This window comes from Ambystoma mexicanum, chromosome 13 (genome assembly GCF_040938575.1).
Source record: "Ambystoma mexicanum isolate Mex_15411 chromosome 13, UKY_AmexF1_1, whole genome shotgun sequence".
NCBI classification, from domain to species: Eukaryota; Metazoa; Chordata; class Amphibia; order Caudata; family Ambystomatidae; genus Ambystoma; species Ambystoma mexicanum.
The window spans coordinates 801,374,148-801,391,572 of record NC_090938.1 but is presented as its reverse complement, the minus strand read 5'-3'; the positions used below and the strand labels follow the sequence as shown (position 1 = coordinate 801,391,572).

Genomic DNA, 17,425 nt, shown 5'->3' with positions numbered 1-17,425 from the left:
ATCCGAACCTCAGGAAAGGCCAGACTGTGGACCTTAAAAATTAATTCTTGTAAAATAACATATATTGGTTAACTGTGGGAATTCTGGCTCTATTTACTTTGTATATTGCATATTAGATGTTTCCAAAGTACTCTGTGTGTATTATACTTGCATTTCCTATTTTAGCATTTTCTTTCAACTGTGAACAAATACTGGCTTGCGCAGGCTTCCCCAATTTTCAATGAAAAGCAGAGGGCATGTCGGTGAAATAGTGTCAACTGGCATTGTTGTTTGAGTGGATAAAAGGAAGAGCATAGTGTTGGCTGTAGTGGATATGGAAAGGGATGTAGCGTAGTTACCTGAAAGGGATGCAAGCTTCCCATACACTGTTGTTTCAGAATGGTAAAGACCAGTTCTATGTGCTGTATCTGCCGAGTGCATTGTTCAAGTTGCGTGTTAAGGCGCTCCAGTTTCTCCCGCTGCCCACAATGTTGGATTTCTCCCCATTGACCTTTGGAAGCTTCAGTCCAGGAGTAAAATAGTCCACATCTAAAATGACACAAGGGCATCATCATTGGATTGACACAAGGACCACTGTACATTGGCAACATTTCTCTAGTGGCTGCAATCATCTGAACGGCTTAATTCATGTGACTGAGTCACTAGCCTGCTAAGGAAATCGATAATTTCAGTATAGGCCAGTGTTAATGTTTGCTGAGGTCAATGGGCACAGGAACCACCTTATATAAAAAGGCTTTAATCTTTAAGTAACAGTTACAGGATATATGTTAGGCCCCAGAAGGAAGGTTAGAATGCAAAAACATCCAGTGGCAAGCACTCTTTCCAAGCCAGCCTCTCACCAGCTCTGACACATAGACAATTCAGCTGCTCAAGCACTCAGCAATCCTCCCGAAAAATGTGCATTCCAACATTCATGCAGGCAGACATTCATGACTGCTTGCAAGGCAGATAGTACAGATATAAAGTAAAACTAAATACTTTAAGGGACTTACAAGTGAGAGATAAAATGATGCAGGCAAGAAGAGAATCCCCATCAATCACACAAGCCATCAACTACAACAAACTAAACAAACAACTTCAGACCAGGCATGCCTCATCTACCTTCACAAGTATGCATTACACATGTACCACACTCACCTGGGGGGTGCAGCAACCACACCATCCAAAGGAAGCATGCTTCAGTGAGGGCACCACACAATCTAGGATTAAAACCAACAGACCATCCTCATAAACTGAACCGTAGCACACGTCCCACAAGAATCTTGAATAAAACATTCCAACACCTGCTGCACCGCACAACACAGTTTGATAAAACATCCTTGGAGGTGGCACACTCAAACATAGCAGGGAGTAACAGGATATGCAGCCCAACCAACTGGCCAATGCTGAGTCAATCTCCAGCAAGAAAACCCTATTCTGCCCCAAGCCTCTACCATTTGACAGCAGGCACAATACAGAAAACATAATGGGAACCAAGAGGCGCGCATACTGACCGTGCGCCAGTATGAGTCACCCACAGTGGGTGACGTTTCTAAACATAACAGAGCACACCCTTAGAACATAGTGCCCAACAGCAACAATAATGCATGTATTCAATGTAACCCAGTCACCCAGACCCAACCTTACATGTCACATTATCTGAGCTGAGACATCGCCTTCAATTCTATGGGATACCCAAATGAACAGACCATTCCCTCTGTGTGGGTCGATTCCTCCTCTCCTTCTCTGCAGGAAGGATCTGCCTTGGTCCTTCTACAGGAGCTGCTGAATGCCACAGACCCACAAGGGCGTAACACCCTCAACAAACGGAAACAGCTGAGCCCGGGAACACCCCTGGGGGAAAGGGGAATTGGATAAAATAAAAAACTCAGATTCCAGAACACTCGGACAGAGCTCTGAAAGGGAGAGAAAAGAATGAGATGAGTGTCTTCCTTCCTCAGAAACGTACCCACTCCCTAAACCTTAAGCTGAGTAACATTATCTTAAATTCCCTCATCTTGATGCCCAGAGAGATGGCCCAAGGATCAAGTATGCAAACACTTGCAAACTTGGTATGTGTTCTCTTGACCAAATTGAAGACTAATGTACAGAACTGCTGTGAATAGCCCACTTCCTTGGAAGAAATGTCTTTTAGCTTTCTTATACCATAACTGATTTCTAGTCTTGTAATTCTTCTAGTTAAATTGACTCCAATTTTAAAGCCCCTAGACTTAACTATGCACCACTATTTTCTATTCCTTAATTGCCTTGCTCAAGACAGTTTTCAAAATGGACAAACTCTATATATGTATACATTTTATTAACTTGTCTTCTTTAAATAATTCTCAAAAGACAGCCAGGATATGTTAATAAATATTTACATTCTGTAACAAGATCTGGTAACTGATACTTGTTTATGTCTCTTCCTAGCTGTCACTGTGGACCTGCGCACTTTTATAGTCGGTTTCACATTACATTTATTTTCTTATGTAAAATTGGTGCGCTCCCTCCAAATGCACTTCTCACCTCGACACTGGCCGTACCACAGAAAACCCCTCATGTCGCACTCACTCCAGGCTTCTCTCCGCTATGCCGACCGCGCCACATGAAATTCCCTCTCCTCCTCCTTGCTATGCCACGCTCATTGTATGAGGCATGTCGGGCTTCAGAAAAGGGAACAACTCTGCCGGTAACCACAGCAACCTTCCCCTAGAGCCTATGAACATGCGCTCGCTCAAAACAAGTTCCTTACTAAAATTGGGTCGCGCGCTGGGGGAAACCTCCGAACTGTTCCTGAAACTTTTCCGCTTCACATCCACACTCAAACTTGAAAGTTCAGTTTCTTCTTTAAAGGTGAAATGTTAGAATGGAGTCTCTCTTCTCCTGTTGAATACCTGAGGTCTTTAACTGATCTACCCACCTTTCTGTAACAGTTTTTCATATTTCCTAGAGATTTTCCTGGCCTAAAAACTGGAGCTTCAAATGACAGAACCTACTCAGAGGACAAAAACTAATGAAAGGCAGTTTAGAATGTCCAGTTAACCCCCTTTGTCCTTTCAACAACCAATCAGGAATCCGGTTTTCTTCCTCCATCTTGGCCTGGGGTCAACCCAACACTCTGAGTGCAATCAGAACTGCACTAGTCACCTTGGATGGATCACCACCAGCTTTGAGCTGTGGTTCTTTATGGTCTATCTTAGTTTCTTTCTTACTTGTTGAAGAGAGTAGGTCGAGTCTGCCCCTGCTTCCCCTCCTGCCAGATACACAAACCGGAGGAAGAACAAAAAGAACCATGATCGATCGTACTGTTTCGGGCCCCTTCGCAGTGCTCCATGATAAACAAGTACGTTGAGAGGTACCCACTCAGTCAGCCCTATAGCCCGGGAGCAGTGCAAATGTTGCCCAAGGTGGACGAGGAGCCTCGAGGCGCAACCAAAGACACCCCTTCCATTGACAGTCTCGACCAAAGCACCAAGAAGCCATGCATAATGTTGTTAGAGACAACATGACATAGCAACATTAGACATGAAGCACAGGTGGCATCCGCACATCCGGACACGATCACGCATTCGAATACACGAAGAACACATGCGTACAATTCTATAAGTTAGGGGACATACACATGTACATACTGTGTTCACGTTTATTATTTTTGCCAGTAGCCTGACTGCAGCAATGCAGAAACTGCAAGAACCAAGAGATCCTGTGTAAAAGCTTGCAGATGCTATATGCAAATAACCCCATGGAACTGCAGGAGCACCCGAGGGACCTGACAGAGACGTAAACAACTAACCTATGGATACTATAGACTAGCACAAAGAAGTTAGAAGCCATACCATGGCTTAGGAAAATTACAGTAGGCCACAATTGTCCCAATAAAGGCTGACCTGAGCTGAATTCAGAGTGAACAAGAGAACAACCGTGTGGGACAGTCCCTGAACTGCAGTAACACCGGCTCAGTAAATGCAAATAAATAATTCAGAGTTCTGGGAGCCCAAAACATGGTCCCTAGACACGTAACCCATCGAGCTGATGATGAACAGAAACTAGCAGCTGGGAAAGCAGAGCATTCTCATGCAGTCATAAAATGGCTTGCAACAAAGTTGTTACAGAAGAAGCAGAGTGTTGCATGATGAGAACGAGCACTCTCATAGTCTGTGGTGGTGCACACACGTCACAATGCAGGCACATAGTTGCTCTTATTACCTTGAAAAGGTACACCCCGAGCTGAGAACCGACTTGGGTCCTAGGCCTGAGGGCGACAGCTCTAACCAATCACAGTACAGGACCCTAGGAGTGGGTAGCAACGGCCAAGAACCAAGATTGGTATAATCAGACCACCACACTGCAATATTGTAGAAGTAGCATTTCTTTTGGGGATGAACCAGGCCAGCTATCTGACATGGCAGAGCCAATAAAATAACAGCTATAGGGTCCGCCATAGGTGGAGTACCACTCAGCGCCCAATCCACTCGCTTGACAGGTTTGCTGGAGAGGGGCCCAGGTTGTGACGTCATTGTGGATTTGCCTAAAAACTGGCCTGTGAGCCAGAATTCGCTGAGACGTTTCAGGAGCTTTATCCTTGTTCTGATCCATGTTGGTTTTGGCTGTAATAAACCAAAGTTGAACTTGCTGTCTGACCTTTCTGGGCCTGTGTTCGTTTTGGGAAGGGAAGGAGTTAGGCCTTCCAAGTTCAGGGTCCGAAAACTCCTAGTGGCCCTCCTCCTTACCTGGGAGTTTATCCTTACATTGGGTTAACTACTCACGGTGGGATATTGGAGGCATTGGGGGAGGAGATCTAAATTCAATCAAGAGCAAACAGTCAACCGAATTTACATCATTAATAATTTAGTTCAATGGATCCAAGATGGCCCCCCATAGGGGACGGACCTGCTGAACTCAGCTGGTCTCTTTCCCCATGAATAAAGGTGTACTACAAGCTGAGATCACCCCCCCCTCCCTTTTTTGTGAGACAGAACCTTTGAGTATCTGGACCTAGGCTGGCAAGCTGATGAAGTTCTTGAGACCCGGTAGTCACAGAAGAGGGAGTCAGTCTACCTCAATGGGTGTCACAGAAAGATTCAGTTTACATTGGAACTAGGCAATCCACAAATACATTTCCTGGATGTTGACATCGCCAGACTAGACAACACATTTATCACAAAAATCTATAGAAAACCTACGGATGCCAATAGTACCCTGCATTACGCAAGTTTTCACCCATCACATTTGAAACAGAATCTACCGTACAGCCAATGCCTAAGGTCTAAAAGAATCACTTCAGATGCAACCCAATTGACACATGAATTGAAAAAATGCGAACAAGGTTTAAGACAAGGGGATTCCCGGAACATACTATCAATAAGGCTATTGAACATACTGCAACCTTGGAGAAAAAAGAACTGTTGAAAGAGAAGCAAAGAAATGAAAACATGAGATTTATACACACACTCAAATTTTCAAGTCAAAGCTTTCGGATCAAAAAGATTATTCTAAAAAATTGGTTCATCATAAAGTCTGATAGCAATCTCAACAAACTATTTCCGGAACCTCCAATGTTGGCCTTTAAAAGGGGCAAGAACTTCAGAGACTCACTGATCAGAGCTGAAAAACAAAAAAGACAACAGCAAATGTTCCTGGCTAAACCAAAACACGGTACATTTGCCTGTCTTAATTGCCAACATTGTTCTAATATTTTGAAAAGAGATCACATCCGATATCCCAACAGCGGCAAGAAAATTCCTCTAATAGATTTTGCAACTTGTGACAACAAAAATCTAATTTACGCCTTGAAATGCCCCTGTGGCAAATACTATGTACGCAAAACCACGGGAAAAATAAAGGAAAAACTTACCGAGCACAAATCTAATATAAGAACAGGAAATCAGAAGTCACCAGTATTTAGGCATTTCAATGAGAACCGACATAACATCTCACAGATCCGATGGGTGGTCCTGGAAATCATGAAACACTTACCCAGGGCAGGAGATAATGCAAAAAGACTTGCACAAAGAGAATTATATTGGATCCACAAACTTGATGCATTAGCCCCATTGGGTCTAAACGAATACTTCTATATGGGTCCTTTCTTATAAATCTTACCCGAGATAAGACGAATCTAGATGATAATTAACCCCCCAAAATATTACTTACAATTATATTACTTTCAGCAGACCCTTTTTTTCAACCCCCCAGGTCTATGATTCTTGTTCCCGTTATTCAGAGTCTTTAACTCCAGTTTAAATAACCCCACTGTTCCTGTTGATGTTTTCCTCATGATGTTTTCCTCATGATATGTTTCTGAGATTGTGAGCTTCCGTAAAGACAGTCTCACTGTTACTAATGGTCTTTTTTCCATTTCATCTCTCTGCATACAATTGTAAACACCTTACAAAACTGAACGATTCTGATTATGTTGTGATTTTTATATTATTGTAATTTTTAATATTTATCACAAATTAGATAGATTTAGCATTAGGGACATGTGAATTCAAACCATGACGACGACTGATCTTTTGAGATGTATCCCACACAACATGACTTTTTTACATTTTTTACACTATTTTCTTAATTTTTCTATTTTACCATCTCCTCTCTTTTTTTATTACTCTTACGATGTTGACCACACTTATTATTTCACACTATTATCCCATAATACTTCTTTATGCGCATCATCCGATTTTATTGGCTCTTACTTTGCTTTAGATGCTTTTACTCTTTAAACATCATCCTGATGTTTTCTGCCAGTCGAGTTTGCTTTCAGCATCCATTAAATATTCTTTTTGTGTTTACCGAGACACTTTACATCGGAATATACATGTTCCTGCTTTAACACACAACTGCGCATGCGCGTGATGATGTGACGTCACACGTTCTCTCGACGCAGTACGTTGATGTGCATCGCTATACTTCTGAGTATTTAAGGACCGCTTCCAGTCACCTTCTTTGTAGCGGATCCTGCCAGGAGACAACTCCCCCCGGAAGACTGTGTTCTTCTTCTTTTCTTCTACACTATTTCGACCAATGTGAGTGTACTTCGACTCTTGATACTTGTTTGACTTTAAGCCCACTAGGGGCATTTAACCCTTCCTTTTTTTCGGATTTCTTTTTAGAACAAGGGGTTTTCCCTGGCCCATTCATTGCTGAACAAAATGGCTGACCACACTACTAAATTGGATCCCGCTTCAGTATTTACTTGTTAACTGTGTTGAGACCCTTGCTGGTAGGATACAGCTATGCATTTACTATCTTTACTTTTTCTTACCTACCTATCCATTCTAATTATTTTTTGGCATATTTCTAGAATAGGACCTCAGCATATTCTGAAGCGAATAGACAGAGGATCTACTTCCCACCTTCTCTATGATGTAAAACTATCTTTTTGATGACTGATATAATCTAAACCAGGGATGCACAAATGATTTTGACAGAGGGCCGAAAGTACCTTACATGAGGACTATAGTGGGCCGAAAAGTAAATGTGGGCGGGACGGTAGGCGGGGCGGTAGGCAGGGCATGGCAGGAGGCTTTTTAAACCCCCAATTTGTATTAAACACATGGGAAAAGAATATGTTTTTGAGGGGTTACGATTTTTATTTGCATTTCAAACTTACATTTTGTACTACACATTTTCGATTGTTATAATTTATTTCTATTTAGTTATTGTATCTCGTCTGTTTAATTAACTTATATATATTTTATTGACCCTAGATTGGACATTCCGTTATTTTGGACTGCTATAGTTTGCTGTTTGGGTTGCCCAAGAGGAGTATGGCCTTCGTTGAGTCAGGTTTCCTCAAAAAGCAAAGGATGTACATCTCCTAACTGTGCCTGTTTTAGCTTTATTATTGGGTTCACTCTTGGACTGCAACACTATGCCCCATGGCTCCCACCCCAACCAAACACTATGCCCCATGGCCCTCTCACCCCCCAACCAAACACTATGCCCCATGGCTCCCTCAACCCCAACCAAACACTATGCCCCATGGCCCCCACCCCTCAACCAAACACTATGCCCCATGGTACCCTCACCCCCAACCAAACACTATGCCCCATGGCCCCCACCCCTCAACCAAACACTTTGCCCATGGCACCCTCAACCCCAACCAAACACTATGCCCCATGGCACCCCACCCCTCAACCAAACACTATGCCCCATGGCATCCCCACCCCTCAACCAAACACGATGCCCCATGGCACCCCACCCCTCACCCAAACACTATGCCCCATGGCACCCTCACCCCCAACCAAACACTATGCCCCATGACCCTCTCACCCCCAACCAAACACTATGCCCCATGGCTCCCTCAACCCCCAACCAAACACTATGCCCCATGGCCCCCACCCCTCAACCAAACACTAAGCCCCATGGTACCCTCACCCCCAACCAAACATTATGCCCCATGGCACCCACCCCTCAACCAAACACTATGCCCCATGGCATCCCCACCCCTCAACCAAACACGATGCCCCATGGCACCCATACCCCTCACCCAAACACTATGGCCCATGGCCCCCTCACCCCCAACCAAACACTATGCCCCATGGCTCCCTCAACCCCCAACCAAACACTATGCTCCATGGCCCCCACCCCTCAACCAAACACTATGCCTCATGGCACCCCCACCCCTCAACCAAACACTATGCCCCATGGGCCCACCCCTCAACCAAACACTATGCCCCATGGCACCCTCAACCCCAACCAAACACTATGCCCCTGGCCCCCACCCCTCACCCAAACACTATGCCCCATGGCACCCTCAACCCCAACCAAACACTATGCCCCATGGCACCCTCACCCCCAACCAAACACTATGCCCCATGGCTCCCTCAACCCCAACCAAACACTATGCCCCATGGCACTCTCAACCAAACACTATGCCCCATGGCCCCCTCACCCCCAACCAAACACTATGCCCCATGGCTCCCTCAACCCCCAACCAAACACTATGCCCCATGGCCCCCATCCCTCAACCAAACACTATGCCCCATGGCACCCTCACCCCCAACCAAACACTATGCCCCATGGAACCCTCAACCAAACACTATGCCCCATGGCCCCCTCACCCCCAACCAAACACTATGCCCCATGGCTCCCTCAACCCCCAACCAAACACTATGCCCCATGGCCCCCACCCCTCAACCAAACACTATGCCCCATGGCACCCCCACCCCTCAACCAAACACTATGCCCCATGGCCCCCACCCCCAACCAAACACTATGCCCCATGGCACCCTCAACCCCAACCAAACACTATGTCCCATGGCCCCCACCCCCAACCAAACACTATGCCCCATGGCCCCCACCCCAACCAAACACTATGCCCCATGGCCCCCTCACCCCTCAACCAAACACTATGCCCTATGGCCCCCACCCCTCAACCAAACACTATGCCCCATGGCACCCCCCACCCCCAACCAAACACTATGACAGTTGGAAAAAACACCTTTTTGGAGGTGTACCATTTTATTTGTATTTAAAACTTACATTTTGTACTATACATTTCCCCAAATCATACAGGATGGAACAGTGAACCAGACATAGTTGATCAGTGAGAAACATTGCAGCGTTTCTCAGCTGTCAGTTTCTGGATCTCTGGCTCCAGTGAGGTTGTTCCTACTCTCAGGATAGCATGGAGATGTTGGTCAGTTAGTCTTGTCCTTAGGCTGGATTTATGTAGTTTCATTTGTGAAAAAACGTGCTCAGAAATGTAAGTGCTGCCAAACATAGAAACCATCTTTAATGCTTCCCGTGACAGATTGGGGAATTGAGCTGTGCTTATTTTTGAGGGCACTACAGCACTGAAGTTCAATCAATTCCAGTTGCAGTTCAGGTTGCACACTGTCAACATCAGCAGAGAAAGGGTCTGCAAAAAGTTTAAAAGAGGCTCGCTGGGATTTGAATTGTGGGAAACGATTCTCAAAAACATTTTGCAGTTCCTTCAGGACCTTCTCATGCCGATACCATCCTACATACTTGTCATGGGGGAAAACCTCTGCACATGCAGGGTAGTGTACCAGCATCCGTTTCTCCAGTTGGGCTGTCAGAAGCCTTAACTTTATTTCAAAGGCACAAACTGCCTCAAACAGATCCGATATGAGATTTTGGCTTCCTTGCAACTTTAAATTTAAATCATTGAAATGGCCTGTCAGGTCAGTCAGAAAAGCAAAGTCAGCTACCCAGTCAATATCTTGCATGACAGAAGTGTCCATTCCCTTTTCATCAAGGAATGCTTTTATTTTGTGCCGTAAAGCAAAGAATCGCTTCAGCACATTGCCACGACTAAGCCATCGGACATCGGTGTGATATAGGACATCACCATAATCTGCCTTTACCTCTTCTAAAAACGCCTGAAACAATCAGTGATTTAAAGAGCGTGCACAGACAAAATTAACCGTTTTCACAACAAAGTCCATCACTTCAGTGAATTTCAAATGTTTTGCACATAATGCCTCCTGGTGGATGATGCAGTGATATTTTTTTTAATGGACAGCCTTCTCGCCCAAGTGCCTTTTCAAGCAGCCAATAAACCCATTTTGCTCCCCAACCGTGGCTGGCGCCCCATCAGTCGTCACGCCTACCAAAGCATCCCATGGCAAATTTAAATCATCAATGACTTTTTGAAAGGCATTAAATATGTCAGCACCAGTAGTCCTGCCATGCAAAGATACCAGGGAAGCCAGTTCCTGAAATACTTTGCATTGATTATCGACCCCCCGAATGAAAATTAAGAGTTGGGCCGTGTCACTTGCATCTGTGCTCTCATCAAGGGTAGCTGAAAAGAACTTGACATCCTTGCACCGCATTTTCAGTTGGCTGTAACAATTGTCAGCCATATCTACAATACGCCGCTGGATACTCATACGTGAAAGGGGAACATTTGTAAAAGCATCTTTTTTTTCTTTACACACTGCCTCGCAAATCTCCATCAGGCAGTCTTTAACGAAATCCCCATCTGTGAAAGGACGTGCTGACCTTGCAATAAGCTGTGCAACCTTATAACTCGCAAAGGTGGCACATTCAGATTCATCTGTGTTCTTAGCTCCCCAGCTTTCTTAATTCTCGCTTCCCCCTGCAAATCCTTATATTGTGAATGTTTTGTTTCACAATGGCGGCGGATATTCTATTCCTTGGGGACTGCTATGCGTTCGAGACAAATGAGACACGAATACACATTAGGTTTGGACTCGATGAAAAACAACTTCTCAGTCCACTCATCCTTAAATTGACGGTGCTCCTGGTCAATCTTTCTTTTTTTACTGCACTGAACATTGGCAGGGACATCTTTGGATAACGATACAAACTCCACTGTTATGCTCCCACTAGGACGGTCCTAGTCTAGAGTATATACAAATTATATACTTTTTTGAGAATCCTAGAAGCAACAAAAGAACAAGATCAGATAAAGAACATAGCCTTGCCAGCATACCTTTTCATGCACTTATTGATGGATACTTTCAGGAATAGCGGGATGCATAGCATATCAACCTGCTATGTTTGAGATTAAGGTGGAAATTGAGGACATTCTTTAAAAAAAACATTTCAAAGCACAAGCTGTTGCCAAATTATGAGCTTTTGAAAGGAATTATCACAGGATGACCAATTACTTTAGTGAACATACAAAGAAACTGACCTCAGTTTCTTCCTGGCCAGGCCAACTGGAGTACTAGCAGTTTGAATATTGCAAGCCATTTCCTTCCATAAAATCTGGATCAAATAACTCAAACTGTCCACTTGAATGTATGATTCGTAGTGTGCAGCAAGTGTCCTTTTGCAGTTAAGCTTGCCCTCAAAGAGCAGTTACCTTCTCTAATCAATGCCACTGTGCATCTATCCCCCTGAACCATGCTTGATGGGGTTGTAGAAAGGTAACAATTACCCACACTCAATGGGTCTCAAACGCTTGATCGAGGTTTAGTTGCAAGATTACAGGAGCAGACATCATCCAGGACCATACTAGAAAAGGCTGCAGCCGGTTTTGAAAGCTTTAGGAATGTACAAATAAACCACACCCACTGCTCACCCTTGACACTCTGGCCCAACGTCTCTAATGATATGCTATGATAGTTTATTTATATAGCGCCTATACACAATGTGTTTCAAAGTGCTTCTCGACAAGGGAGGGAACAAGGGAAAATACAAAACATTCTTACAGGCCATGAACAACAAGAATGCGAAATTAACTATTGTACTCGGCCTAGCAACACAGATAGGAAGGAAATGGGAACAGATAGGCGACTACCGTCCTAGGCCTGACATAATTTCTGGTAGAGCCGGAGAATTACACAAGGTGAGGGAGATGGGAGGAGAAAGGAGGGAGAGGAACAAAACAAGCTATTACAGATCTACGTGGTGATGCCGATTTGGGTTTGGCCCGGGATTTATACACTGGGTGCAGTTGCTATACATCAGCCCAGTGGCCAGGGTTCACACTGGCAAACACATTTCACCTGCCGGGTGTTCCTACGGGGCACCAGGCAAGGCTGCCCGTTGTCTCTGATGTTATTCATCCTGGCACCCCCACCCCCCAAATCAGCACACACAAACCAGCACCCATACAGAACCGAACCCCCCACCCCCCAACTCAGCACACACACAAACATGCACCCATACAGACCCGAACCCCCCACCCTCCAAATCAGCACACTCTCAAACAAGCACCCATACAGACCCGAACCCCCAACTCAGCACACAAACATGCACCCATACAGACCCGAACCCCCACCCCCCCAACTCAGCACACTCTCAAACAAGCACCCACTCAGACCCGAACCCCCATCCCCCAACTCAGCACACACACAAACATGCACCCATACAGACCCGAACCCCCTCACCCCCCAAAGCAACACTCTCAAACAAGCACCCATACAGAACCGAACCCCCCACCCCCAACTCAGCACACACACAAACATGCTCCCATACAGACCCGAACCCCCCACCCCCCCAACTGAGCACACGCAAACCAGCACCCATACAGACCTGAACCCCCCACCCCCCCAACTCCAAACCCCCCACCCCCAACTCAGCACACACAAACATGCACCCATACAGACCCGAACCCCCACCCCCAAATCAGCACACACTCTCAAGCATGCACCCATACAGAGCTGAACCCCCACCCCCCAACTCAGCACACACACAAACATGAACCCATACACACCCGAATCCCCCACCCCCAACTCCAAACCCCCCACCCCCCAAATCAGCACACACAAACCAGCACCCATACAGACCCGAAGAAAACTCCAAACCCCCAACTCCAAACCCCCCACCCCCCAACTCAGCACACACAAACATGCACCCATACAGACCCGAACCCCCCACCCTCCAAATCAGCACACTCTCAAACAAGCACCCATACAGACCCGAACCCCCCACACCCCAACTCAGCACACAAACATGCAGACCCGAACCCCCACCCCCAAATCAGCACACTCTCAAGCATGCACCCATACAGACCCGAACCCCCCACACCCCCAACTCCAAACACCCCACCCCCCAACTCAGCACACACAAACATGCACCCATACAGACCCGAACCCCCCACCCCCCAAATCAGCACACACACAAACATGCACCCATACAGACCCGAACCCCCCACCCTCCAAATCAGCACACTCTCAAACAAGCACCCATACAGACCCAAACCCCCACCCCCAAATCAGCACACTCTCAAGCATGCACCCATACAGACCCGAACCCCTACCCCCAAATCAGCACACTCTCAAGCATGCACCCATACAGACCCGAACCCCCATCCCCCAACTCAGCACACACACAAACATGCACCCATACAGACCCGAACCCCCACCCCCCAAATCAGCACACACTCTCAAGCATGCACCCATACAGACCCGAACCCCCACCCCCCAACTCAGCACACACACAAACATGAACCCATACACACCCGAACCCCCCAACCCCCAACTCCAAACCCCTCACCCCCCAAATCAGCACACACAAACCAGCATCCATTCAGACCCGAACCCCCGCCCCCAAATCAGCACTCTCAAGCATGCACCCATACAGACCCGAACCCCCATCCCCCAACTCAGCACACACACAAACATGCACCCATACAGACCCGAACCCCCCACCCTCCAAATCAGCACTCTCAAACAAGCACCCATACAGACCCGAACCCCCACCCCCAAATCAGCACACTCTCAAGCATGCACCCATACAGACCCGAACCCCCATCCAACTCAGCACACACACAAACATGCACCCATACAGACCCGAACCCCCCACCCCCCAGATCAGCACTCTCAAACAAGCACCCATACAGACTAGCACCCCCCACCCCCAACTCAGCATACAAACTAGCAAGCATGCACACATACAGACCCTGCATCTCAACATACACCGCACTTACGCTCCAAAACAAACATTCATGCACACCCGACACCCCCCCACCCCCGCATCTCAACATACACACAAAAAACATTCAAATCCAAACATTCATACACATCTGACACCCCCCACATGCCCGCATCCCTGCATCTCAACATACACACCAAAAACATTAAAATCCAAACATTCATACACAACACATCCGACACCCCCCACCCCCGCATCTCAACATACACACAAAAAACATTCAAATCGAAACATTCATACACATCCAACACCCCCCCACCCCCGCATCTCAACATACACACAAAAAACATTCAAATCCAAACATTCATACACATCTGACACCCCCCCACCCCTGCATCTCAACATACACACAAAAAACATTCAAATCCAAACATTCATACACATCCGACACCCCCCACCCCCGCATCTCAACATACACACAAAAACATTCAAATCCAAACATTCATACACATCCGACACCACCCACACCCGCATCTCAACATACACACAAAAAACATTCAAATCCAAACATTCATACACATCCGACACCCCCCCACCCCCGCATCTCAACATACACACAAAAGAAATTAAAATCCAAACATTCATACACATCTGACACCCCCCCACCCCCACATCTCAACATACACACACAAACATACAGCAAAACGGACCCGACACACAAACACAAACAGACCACTTACCGGAGACGTGCTGGAAGGCAGGTAAGCTGGAAGTCGCTGGAATCGTACTAGGGCTGGCGTGGTCCAAGGCTGAAATGCCTTCCGGCATCAAGCCTTATGGACCACGCCAGCCGTAGTGCTGGCCCTCCATTGGTGCAGCACACACGCACTACGTGGCTCGTAGGAGCGACGTGGTGCGTGTGTGCTGAGCCAATGACGCCCAGTGTTTTGGCCGGCCCAGAAGACTACAAAGACTTTCCTAATGGAGGGCGGCCGATGCTGCTTGCGGGCCGCCCTCCATTAGGAAAGTGTTTGTGCCTCGCGGGCCGGACAAAAGAGCATGGCTCTGAGAGCACTATTATATGTGATTCACTTTGTTTTTTTAAAACTTGTATTTATTAGTTTTACATAAATAAAACAAAAGAAATAGCAATTGAACATTGTAACATTCCCTTCGCCCTCCCCCCTCCCTCCCCTCAGGTCGGATGACATCATATTGTCCCGGGCTCCACTTATGCGTTGAAGATGTCTGAAACTTTGATATTATGGGGGCACCACTGTTCCATAAAGTCTGACTGGAGGTATTGTAAGGTCCCTTCCCATTCCTTCCCAAATTTGTCTCCAGTTCCTTGGATTTTGTGGGTGATTTTCTCCATTGTTATGTGGGCCCATACTTTCTGTAGCCAGGTATAGGTCAGTGGGGTATTCTTATTCTTCCAACTTTGTGCTATATTGGTCCATGCCACTATTAGAAGTCCCATAAAGCTTCTCCATTGTGATTTGCTGTATAGCCTTGCTGTATCATTTCTGATTCCACAGAGCCACACTCCCTCTCCAAGCGACCCCACATCCGGGAATACTTTACCCATTTCACTTCTTACTTCTTCCCAAAAGGGTTTAATGCCTTTACAGTCCCACTATATGTGTCTCCATGTTCCCACTTCGTCACATCCTCTCCAGCATTGATTTGGCGTGTTTGGGTACATTGAATGGAGCCTCTCTGGGGTATAGTGCCACTGTGTCATAATTTTGACCCACATCTCCCTGGTTTGTGCCGATCGGGTCATCTTGGGGATCTGCTTCCATAGGTCCTCCCACTGTCTATTCGTTGGTTCCTCCCCCAGCGTTCTGCCCCACTTTATTCTATATGACCATGTAATGTCTTCCTCTTGTGTGTTTATGTATTTATACAGAGTAGATACCCACTTTTTCTCCCCCGTGTTGGAGATGATGTATGTCTCAAACCCTGTGAGATCCCTGGTTGCTGCCTCTGTGATTGTCGGGGAGTTTAGCTAGTGTTTTAGCTGCTCATATCTATATCTATCCCCTTTGGGGAGATTTGAGCCTGTAAAGCAGGATTCTAGTGATCTAATTTCCTTGCCTGCAAACATCTCACCAATTTTGGTTATGCCCGCCTCCTCCCAGCTGCCGTAAGCCCCTTGTTCCATCCCCGGTGGGAATTGTGGATTTCTGCAGATGGGTGTAAAGGGTCCCAGCGCCGTGGTCATTATACCTTTTTGTGTTTGGCTATCCCATGCTTTCAGTGTGGTCCTCATTATTTCGCTTATCCCTAGGTTCTCATGTCTGTGCTGCCTCTGTTTCCAAAGAAGCTCCACCAGTGGGGTCCTCGCCACTGCTCTGTCTTGTTTGGCCCATATCTGCTGCGGATTCTCCCCCACCCACTCCCTCAGGACTTTAAGCTGTGCCGCCTGATAGAATTTTTTTAAATGGGGGAGCGCCATCCCCCCTTCTCTGGTTGGGGCCGTGAGTACCATCCTAGCTATCCTGGGCGGTTACCCTTTCCATACAAAGGATGATACCAATTTTGTTAGGGTTTTGAAGAACGTGTCGGGGACACCCACGGGAAGAGCCTGAAAATAGTATAGTACCCTAGGGAGGATAGTCATCTTGACTGATTGTATTCTGCCCCACCAGGATACCTGTAGTGGATTCCATCTGCCTAATTCCCTCCGAATGTTTGTGAGTAGCTGCGGGTAGTTTTCCCCATAGAATTGCTCAATTTTTGGAGGTATTATTATTCCCAGATATTTTATACCTTTTTCTACAATCTTAAGGTCCTGTATCTTTGCTTCCCTTTCTATGTTTGCTCTGTCCCCTGCCAAGATTAGGATCTCTGATTTTTTTCTATTAATCTTTAGGCCTGAGATGGCCCCGTAGTTTTCTAACTCCCTCACCGCGGCTGATAAGGTGGATTCGGGGTCCTCTAGGGTTATTAGCATATCATCCGCGTACGCAATTACCTTATGTTGCTGTCCGGCCATATCTATCCCTTTAATGTGTCTTGACTCCCGTATTTTTATTAGGAGAGGCTCCAAAAACAGAGCGTACAGCAATGGTGAAAGTGGGTAACCCTGTTTCGTTCCTCTTGATATTATTACCTTGTCCGT

At 46.4% G+C, this 17,425-nt stretch overlaps 1 long non-coding RNA gene across 2 annotated transcripts in view; it reads right to left on the bottom strand.

The window, feature by feature from the left end:
• The window catches only part of LOC138522015 (uncharacterized), an 81,011-nt gene that overhangs the window by 23,093 nt on the left and 40,493 nt on the right, over positions 1-17,425 (bottom strand). For both annotated transcript variants that reach the window (XR_011283215.1, XR_011283214.1), the window contains one exon: positions 339-528. This is a non-coding gene — a long non-coding RNA (uncharacterized lncRNA). The remainder of the gene's footprint in view (positions 1-338; positions 529-17,425) is intronic.